The sequence below is a fragment of the Schistocerca cancellata genome, chromosome 7, assembly GCF_023864275.1.
Source record: "Schistocerca cancellata isolate TAMUIC-IGC-003103 chromosome 7, iqSchCanc2.1, whole genome shotgun sequence".
In the NCBI taxonomy this organism is placed as follows: domain Eukaryota; kingdom Metazoa; phylum Arthropoda; class Insecta; order Orthoptera; family Acrididae; genus Schistocerca; species Schistocerca cancellata.
This window is the reverse complement of record NC_064632.1, coordinates 209,075,225-209,085,356: the sequence shown is the minus strand read 5'-3', so window position 1 is coordinate 209,085,356 and position 10,132 is coordinate 209,075,225.

The window sequence follows — 10,132 nt, the reverse complement described above, 5'->3', positions numbered from 1 at the left end:
ACGAAATATCGTTCGGTTTTCTATACGAGTACATCCGTTTCGTAGGAACTCTGTAGCCACTGGCCCGCACAAAATTGTACTTTGTACAGGAAGAATATACTTTAAATAAAAAAGGAGGTTACGCAGGACAATAATAGTCAGAAATCACTTAAGTTTCTGACTTTGAATATTAGATGGAACTATTCGAAATCACAAGAGCTGCACAAGAATTTACAGAATGTGTAGAAATGTCTTCATAAACTGGTTTCTGTTGGTTCCCAAATAGGTAACAATGTAGTTTACACTACGTGCAGTTCCTGCTAGTACAGCATTTATCACTACTGAAGATTCTGTCTAACTTCTGATAAAATTAATGCAAGAAATGTATCAGATCTCACTTATGCATGATGATGATTCGTTAGCTGATACTTGGACAAACTGACTAGGCGGTGATTTTAGGACTGGCTTAGCCACTTGCAGGTTTTCAAGTCGACCGTTGTAACTGAATGGGCGTACACGTGCTCGGTATTTAGAGTTCCCGAAGCAGAGAGTGGATCCATTAGCTTATTCTGTTTTGCTTATGGAGGATGTTATGAGTGTGAGATGATAGGTGCCAGTTGGAGGTAGTGTGTGTGACTATTTGTACTGCTCGTACTTGGCTGGTTCTTGTGGTTAGACGATAGAAGTTCTGAAACGAATTGGATTTTCTAGAGACCATTTATGAGAGACTTTTTGACTGTGTCTCGCCGACGCAGAAGTGTTTCAGTAGGGGTCACGTTTTAGTTGCGTTGTAGGGAGGTGGGACCACATCGTTTCAGCTAGTTAGACTATTTTATATGCATACAATATCAGCTTTCACGGTCGGTATTATCTTCACTTAAAACTTCCGGGCTGATAGGCCGTGGGCGATGTATAAAACTCGACCCTGACGTTTCCTCGGAGGATGTCTCTCATAGTCTGAGACGATTCGCTAGGAGAGAGTTTTATACATCGATCACGGCCTATCAGCCCGGAAGTTTTAAATCAAGATAATTTATATGCAGTTTCCTTGGATCCCTATTCTAATTGCAACACATTTACGACCCAGACTCAAGGTAAAATACTGTCCAATTTTTACCTTATGACCGTCTGGAAATCATTCCATGTATGTGCGGCCAAAACTAAGGCCTTTTTGTCTAATTACTGAATGTTTCAATCCTGCTGAATTTGATACACTAATATGAGAATAATTTAATTAGTGCTGCGATTAAACACTCACGATTAAACACAAACAAAATATTAGACGTTAGATAAAAGTTAGTAAAATAAAACTGTAAATCAACAAATGAATGAATTGTGATGGTGGAAACAAATCTTCCACAGAGGATGAGCGCCGCGCGTTGGCGGCTGCGCTCAGACGTGGACGAGTTGGTTCTGCTGGCAGCGCAGGCGGAGAAGTCCCGGCCACCGCCTGCTGCTGCTGATGTAGCCTGCGGCAAAGTCATCGGGAAGGTAAGGCGGCGCTAAAGACACAACTTTATTGATAACTCGCTACTAAGTGATGAGTTAGATTACATACAACATACCCTTTTCTCACACCATTATAAAGTGGCACAAGTTTAGTTAATACTGGAAGATAATAAATATGATCCTTGTCACCGTTAATGATTATGTTTGAAAACTCTTCCCTTCCTTTCGATCACACACAAAAATAGAAAGTTGTTCTCTCTTAATGTACGCTTTGTGCATACCAGTAACCGTATAGACTTATTTCTACTGTTGTTGCATTAGGAAAGTCTTATGTATTTTAATGTGAAGAATTGCTTTTCTGTGCAGGTCAACGATGGCTGGGTGATTGTGACGACTGCCGAGATCCATGAGCCGCCTGTGATGGAGTGTGACGAGGACATCCCGCCGATCCCTCGCCGCCGGAGAGGGTGTCGCAGGTGCTGGGCGGAGAGAGTCGGGGAGAAGACCATTGTGCGGCCACCTGGTGGCCGGGCACACCGCCTCACTACCAACTAAACGTATTCATGACGAGGACATCCCACCAGTTCCTCGTCGTCAGAGAGGGTGTTGGAGGTGCTGGGTGAAAAACGTCAGTGCAAAAAGTGTTGCGGGTGTACAAAGTGGACAGGGATAATGACTCACTAAACGATAGACATGTTCGTGAGGAACTGAGTACAGTGGATAGGAAGGACATCCCACCAATACCTCAAGGTTGGGGAGCGTGTTAGAGATACTGATCAGAGAATGTCATGTGTTAGACTCTTGGGTGACACAAATTGGATGGTGACAACATCTTTTCTACTAGCTAATGAACATATTCGTGAGGAACTTAGAACAGTGTATGAGGAAGACACCTCACCGATGCCTCGTTATTGGAGAAGGTGTTCGTGGTGCTGGACGGAGAATGTCAGGGCTGGGACTCTTGTCTGTCTGCAAAGTGGATTGGGATACCGGCTCACTAGCCAATGAACATATTCATGTGGAACCAAGTAGAGTGGTTCAGAAGGACATCCCTCTGATGCCTCGTGATCAGAGACAGTGCTGGAGGTGCTGGCAGAGAAAATAAGGACTAAATCTCTTGTTTGTCTGAAAACTGATTGGGGTCATCGACTCAAAGACATTTAAAGTGAATAAATTATTAAATGAATTAATAAAATATCCTCGAACTCAGACTTGAAAAGTACCCGTGTAAAAGAATGTTAATGAAACTTTAACATCACTGAACTCTATTTAAACAAATATTAAAATAAAATTTATAATTTCTATCAAAGATGTACGATTATTTCTCTCTCTTTACATGTGTGACTTCATTTAGACTAATGTTTAAGATTGTTATTTTTTAGATGTCCATATCCCACTGAAATATTATACACAGACTGCCACTACTATCAGTACATAGGACATCCTTATTAATCATGACAAATGGCAAGTAATATCCAGTTCATTTCGTTCATGACCAACTGTCAAACCAATTACACAAGTAGTCTATTTTACCTAACTGCACTGATGCTTAGTGCAGTTCTATTTTTACGTAAATTTAAGTAAATTAAATAGACGTATAACATTACAACACAGCTGTGAATGAAGGTGCGTCATTCGCTCGAACGCCTACGACAGAAGAGAAGTGAAAACAGAGGACGGTCAAACTGACTATCGATTGAAACATGCGAAGAAATAAAGCCCGGAAACGATTCGCTTAAAACTCCATTGCTCTCCTCTCAACTTCAGTGATTTGATTCTACACGTCAATAAAATTAATATTCCATACAAGAATCTAATGATAGTTTCTGATATTACAGGGTACCTAAGGGTTACAAGAGTCACATTTTTTAATCAATCATTAGTAAATGTAGTGTCTGGTTTCGAAGTGTCGCGTGGAAATTCCAGTGTTACTCAAGACTAGTTACACTCGCACTGAAATCTGTCCATTAACATTCATTTATCGTAAAGGCAAAAATGAATCCGTTACACGTAGTAACTAGGAATGCAGCAAGTGGTGTACTCAGTAGTGGGCCTACTGAACATTTAGGAAAGATAATATTCACACGCACCATATACTGAAGACTTGAATAGTTGACGTACACAGAAATGGTCATACAGACACATACGAACAGCACTGCACTTAGTGGCGAAAATTAATTACTCTAAGTAGCTGAATTAATAGATACACAATGAGTATAAGCGAAGTATGTACAGACAAAAATATTAATACATTATGAGTACCCGAAGCTATCGGCCTTATCATTATCCTCAACTGTACAACTTTACTGTTTGCACAGCATGGATGGCAGACCGTTCAACTATCCTAATATGCTGTTGAATGTTACGACTGGGCCAGACAACAATGAAGAGCATCCGCCGTTGCCAACACCAACACTATTTTATTCAATAGAACATTAACATAAATTCTTTGACCCCTATTTCCTTAAAAACCAAAAGTCTTACCAAATTCTTAACAAGAAAGAGTTTCCCATATTACCTAAACTTGTATTTTGTTTATAAACCTTTGGCAACGACCAACAATTCCATTTTTATAGACTTCAAAATATGTTTAAGTGACTTTGATTATGAAATTTAAATAATGCTATTAAAATTCACCGCAAAGTAGTATTAAACACACAACAAACGCGTTACGCCCGTTGGTGACGTAAGTTTAGAATAAGACGAAGCTATATGAATACAATTGAGACCTCGCTTAGGCGGTGATAATGCAACAGACAGCATCGGTGGTGCTGAACTGCAATCCACGAACGTTCTGGTATGTGGGCGGATGCCATACAAGGTCAACTACAACAGACTAAAAACTGATCTGAAGATCTCATAACAGTCCACTCCTTTTACAGCAAAGTAAGGACAAATGCTTGTACATAACAACTTGTAACCCAACATAAATTGGTATTAACATATGAACAATGACTACACATGATGGTAAGCGAACTATCTGTAGGCGCAACTCTGAATGGCAATGGGCTGTACAGTCCTCTTATCACCAGAATTACAGTAACACCAGAATTACAGTACAAGGCGAGAAGAAAGGGCTTTAATACTCCAAAATTATTTTTCAATATGGATGCCTTTAATGACCGCTCTGAAAATAATAGCTTTTATTAAAGTGAGTATCCATATTTTTATTTGCAGTCCAGACAAACTTTAAATGCCCAAAAAAGATGTACTAAAGCTTGCCCGGAATAATTGCAATGAAAAGGGTAGCTCAACTTAAAATAAACTGCACTGCTTTTAAGTAGCAGACACGACAAAATTTCATTCTGCAGAATTGTTTCATCAGTAGTTGGTCATATTTTAAATGAAATGAGCATCATCTATTAAAAAAATCTTCACCAATGAAATGTGCATCAGTTATATTGGAATGAACCGCGAAAGGCAACAACTTCAGGGATGCAGTTGAGGGGAACCTGTCTGGAGTACCACGATCCTAAGGCGACTAGCACGTAGTTCACTTTAACAAGCTAACCGAAATACTTCATGAATTAATAGCAAAGGGCAGCCAAGGTATCATTAAGCTTGGAGTAGGGAAATTTATGGAGTTGATTATGAGCACAAAATTGGCCAAAACGACGTCCTCGTAGAGACCAGGTGCCCAGCCGCCGATATAGAGTTTGATATGTCAGTGCTGAAAGGCGGTAGATGAGTTACTACAAGTGGGATAAGATTTGTGACTGTTGGAACGTTTTGAGGAACTTGCGAATGCCTTAACGTTCCACGTCTGGTGAACCTTAAGTTAACGTACCTGGTGACGAGAGGTGTGTTACATGAGAGTGTGGCTGAGGTACTAGAGATTCAGTGAATGTTAGATGACTTAGGGAGATTGATTGTGTGAGAAAGTTAATGGTAGCGAGTTAGGGGCGAACTGCTGTGTAAATACATTCTACACGACGATCCCCGTGGCGGAACTCACTAACATTATCCTGTGGAGATTAGAATTGCGGTCGCTGCATTGATATTGCCTGTGATTGAGTGGGGAAACAGTCGAAAAGGCAAGTCACGAATGAAATTTGTGTTTTGCAGAGGTTTACCACTTACACGAACTGTTCTTTAAAATCGAGATCATACACTTGCCAGTACGAGAAGCATTCTTGAAACATCAGCAACAGCGGAACATACTGGAAATGTTCAGACTGAAAGGGTCACGTAGACGACTCCACTGAATGTTATAGATTCTTTTCGGTGTGGCGATTCCGGTCATTTTGTGGGCCAGTGCCCCATACAGCGTTGTGGACCTCAGAACAGATGACGCCAAAGACTTGGGTACTCTGAGAGTCGTTCACGATCCAAGCGGTGTAACCGAATCAGGGTGGCAACTAGTCAGTACCCACCGTTTGTCTGTGCATACGTAAATCATGAACCAGTCTGTGCTCTAATAAACTCTGAGAGAAAAGTTTGTCTTATCAATATAACTGGTACTGGAAAAGACGTGGTATTTTTAAGCTAGCCACCTTGCGAGAAACGTTACAGAAATGTTGTACTGCCAACAGGCAAGTGTTGAATCTAGGAGGTTGATTACAGGGAAGCGTGCAGTGGCATGTGGAATTAATATTAGCAGAAGAATTGTCAGATAACTTGTGATTGGGGTGTAATTTCATGCAGCGAAGAGTATTAATTCTTAACTATGCCGAAAAGGAGATTTCATTCCATTTCAGTCTTGTTGGGGATTTTAAGCTGTATGCTTGCCAGTCCGTCCGAGAGGTCAATTACCTCGCGGTACATAACAGTTTCAGGTCAGTCATTTGCGGGAGTGTAAAGCTAAAGCTCGGTTAGGAGTACCTGGGTGGTTTCCTGACGTGATGACTAATACACTCGGAATCAGCACCAGGAATCAGTATAAGATCGGTTTGATGGACGAAATTCTGGTTTGCCAACCTCCATAATGATTCCACCACCCAAAATGAAAATTTTGTGAGAGCTTCGCGTCGGCGTGATACGGGTTTCCACCACTCCGTATGCATCTCCCATGTTTCAGGTACCGACGGGACAAGCCGGTAGCTATCGATCGGCAGTTGATTGCAGAATTCTAAACCAGAAAGTCGTCTTAAGATCTGTGCCACTACCGAACTTCCGCACCTGTTCTACTTCCTTTGCGAAGGCACAGTATTTTACCATCCTGAATTTGAACAAGGCCGACCAGCAGATTCCTCTCACTGAGGACACTAAACCTGCAGCGGGATTTGACACCGTTTGGAAGCTGTACCAGTTCACTAGTGTTTCTTTCATCTTATCATACTATGCGGCTATATTATCACGTCTATTACACTGTGTTTTGTGTGACATAAAATTCAGATCGTGTACATCAAAGTCCTCATTGGCATGGAGGAAGTGGGTTTGACCGTTAAACCATCTGTGGTAAATCTGGATCTAAGGGAGCTTCCCTTTTTAGGACCTTGATCTCAGCCAGTGTTGTTAAAATGAATCAGGAAAGGAGACGAGATCTTCAGAGAAGAAGGAAGTAGCTCGCTTCGTCACTATCTCACATATATATTATAAAATTTGTATCGTATTTTGTCCAATTAGCGGCCACAGTAAATGGCTTGAGGAAGAAAGGGTTGAGATTCCTGATGGGGGAAACGCAGCAGGCGGTCGTTGAGGAAATTAAATATCTCTGAGTGTTCTGCCGGTTTTAGAGGTTCCGAATATTGAACGAACCCTCATTGTCCAAACGCGTGCTTCTAATTCTGTCGTCGGTGCTGCCCTTTCACGTAAAAAACGATGGCGAGCGTCATCGATCAGCTTACGCTTCCGGGCCACGTCGCACGCGGAACTGAAGAACTCCGTGTGAGAGGGAGACCATCTTGGTTTTGGCCTCACAAAAATTTAAGTTCAGCTTGGAGCTTTGACATTTTGTCATTTTGTCCTCAAAGCAGGCAATCAGGCTTTGAGTCTGGAGCTCGCGAGATCCAGGAAGACTGGACGAATCGCGAAGTGGGCTGTGTATGTGTGTACCTTTCGCTTCTCTATCAGGCACATCCAGGGTGCAATAAGGTAACAGATGCCCTTAGCCGTATGTTCCAGGAGCACGCAACGGAATAACAGCTGTGACAGGACTTGCTGGACTCTAAATGGTTTTCAATCGTGTTTTCTGTGGTACACGAGCTCTTTGCGAACTTGCTGGACAAACAGGGACAGGAACTATAGATTCAGGGGATGAAACAAAAGCTTGATACTTTGGAAAAGTTGCGAGATTATAAACTGAGAAAAAGGAGTATATGTTGTAAGACGAAGAGCGACAAATCCTTTAAGATCTATTTACCTGAGGAACTAGTACTGGCCATTTTAAGTATTTTGACAACACCCTTACTGTCGATCATTTGGAAGTGAATAAAACCTTTATGAAAGTTAAACAGTACCAGTCTCGCCCACAATGAGTAAAGATGTGCGTAAATTAGTGGGCGAGTGTGAAGAATGCAATGTCGTCAACGCCGAACCAGGTTTTACAGAAGGGGTACTTCGGTCCACGCGTGACAATGATCTCAGACTGAGATTCATTGGAAGAATCCTAAGGAAATGCAATCCGAAAACAAAGGAAGTAGGTTACAGTACGCTTGTTCGCCCACTGCTTGAATACTGCTCAGCAGTGTGGGATCCGTACCAGATAGGGTTGATACAAGACATAGAGAAGATCCAACGGAGAGCAGCGCGCTTCGTTACAGGATCATTTAGTAATCGCGAAAGCGTTACGGAGATGATAGATAAACTCCAGTGGAAGACTCTGCAGGAGAGACGCTCAGTAGCTCGGTACGGGCTTTTGTCAAAGTTTCGAGAACATACCTTCACCGAAGAGTCAAGCAGTATATTGCTCCCTCCTACGTATATCTCGCGAAGAGACCATGAGGATAAAATGAGAGAGATTAGAGCCCACACAGAGGCATACCGACAATCCTTCTTTCCACGAACAATACGAGACTGGAATAGAAGGGAGAACCGATAGAGGTACTGAAGACAGGTACCCTCCGCCACACACCGTCAGGTGGCTTGCGGAGTATGGATGTAGATGTAGATGTAGATACTATGGACAAAATTTTCATTGGTTATATCGCGCCAGTTCCACGGCAAAGGGATGGGAACCTTTATGGTTTTGTGGTGGTGGACTCCATTTTTATTTTTTGGGTCATCAGGTTTTTGACTGGTTTGATGCAGCCCGCAACGAATTCCTCCCCTGCGCCAACCTCTTCATCTCAGAGTACAATTTGCAACCTATGTCTTCAGTTATTTCCTGGATGTATTCGAATGTCTGTCTTCCTCTACAGATTTGCCCTCTATTACTATGGAAGCAATTCTTTGATATCATAACATGTCCTATCATCTTGTTTCTTCCCCTTGTCAATGTTTTCCACATATTTCTTTCCTCACCGATTCTGCGCAGAACCTCCTCATTCCTTACCTTACCAGTCCATCTAATTTTCAACATTCGTCTGTAGCACCACATCTCAAACGCTTCGATTCTCTTCTGGTCCAGTTTTCCGCAGTCCATTTCTCACTACAATACAATGCTGTGCTCCATACATACATTCTCAGAAATTTCTTCCTCAAATTAAGGCCTATGTTTGATACTAGTAGACATCTCTTGGCCAGGAATTCCCTTTTTGTAGTGCCAGTCTGCTTCTGATGTCCTTGCTCCGATCGTCATTGGTTATTTTCCTGCCCAGATAGCAGAATTCTTTAACTTCATCTACTTCGTGAGCATCAACGCTGATGTTAAGTTTCTCGCTGTTCTCATTTCTGAAAACGTCTCATCACTTTAGTCTTTTTTCGAATTCATATCCTGTACTCATTAGATAGTTCATACCGTTTAGCACATCTAGTGGTTCTTCTTCACTTTCACTCACGACAGCCATGTCATCATCGAATCGTATCTCTGATGTCCTTTCACCTTGAATTTTAATTACACTCCTGAACCTTTCCTTAACTGCCGCAATTGCTTCTTCGATATATAGATTGGACAAAAGGGCGGAAAAACTACATCCCTGTCTTACACCCGCTTTAATCTGAACGCTTCGTTCTTAGTGACCAACTCTTATTATTCGCTGTTGGCTTTTGTATAAGTAATAAATTACCTTTCTCTATCTCTATAGCTTACCCGTATTGTCATCCGACTTTCGAACAACCTGCCCTATTTTACATTGTCGAAGGATTTTTCCAGCTCGACGGATCGTATGAATACGTATTGGTTTTTCTTTAGTTTTGCTTCCATTATCAACCGCAGCCTCAGAATTGCCTTTCTGGTGTTTTTACCTTTTCGGAAGCCAAACTGATCGTCATCTAGTACATCCCCAATTTGCTTTTCCTGTCTTATGTGTAGTATTCTTGTCTCCAACTTGGATGCATGAGCTGTTAAGCTGATTGTGAAATAGTTCCTGCAGTCTTCGGAATTGTGTGGATGATATTTTTCCGAAAGTCACATGGACTCTCGCCAGACTCTACTACACACAGCGCGAAAAGTCGTTTTGTTGCCACTTCCCCCAATGGTTTTAAATATAATAATGGAATGTTATCTATCCCTTCTGCCTTATTTGATCGTAAGTCTTCAAAAGCTCTTTTAAATTCTGATTCTAGTACTGGACACCCTGTCTCTTCTAAATCGACACTTAACAGCTCTCTCCTCTGCATTTAACAATGGAATTCCCGGTGCACTCGTAATGTTACCACCCTTGCT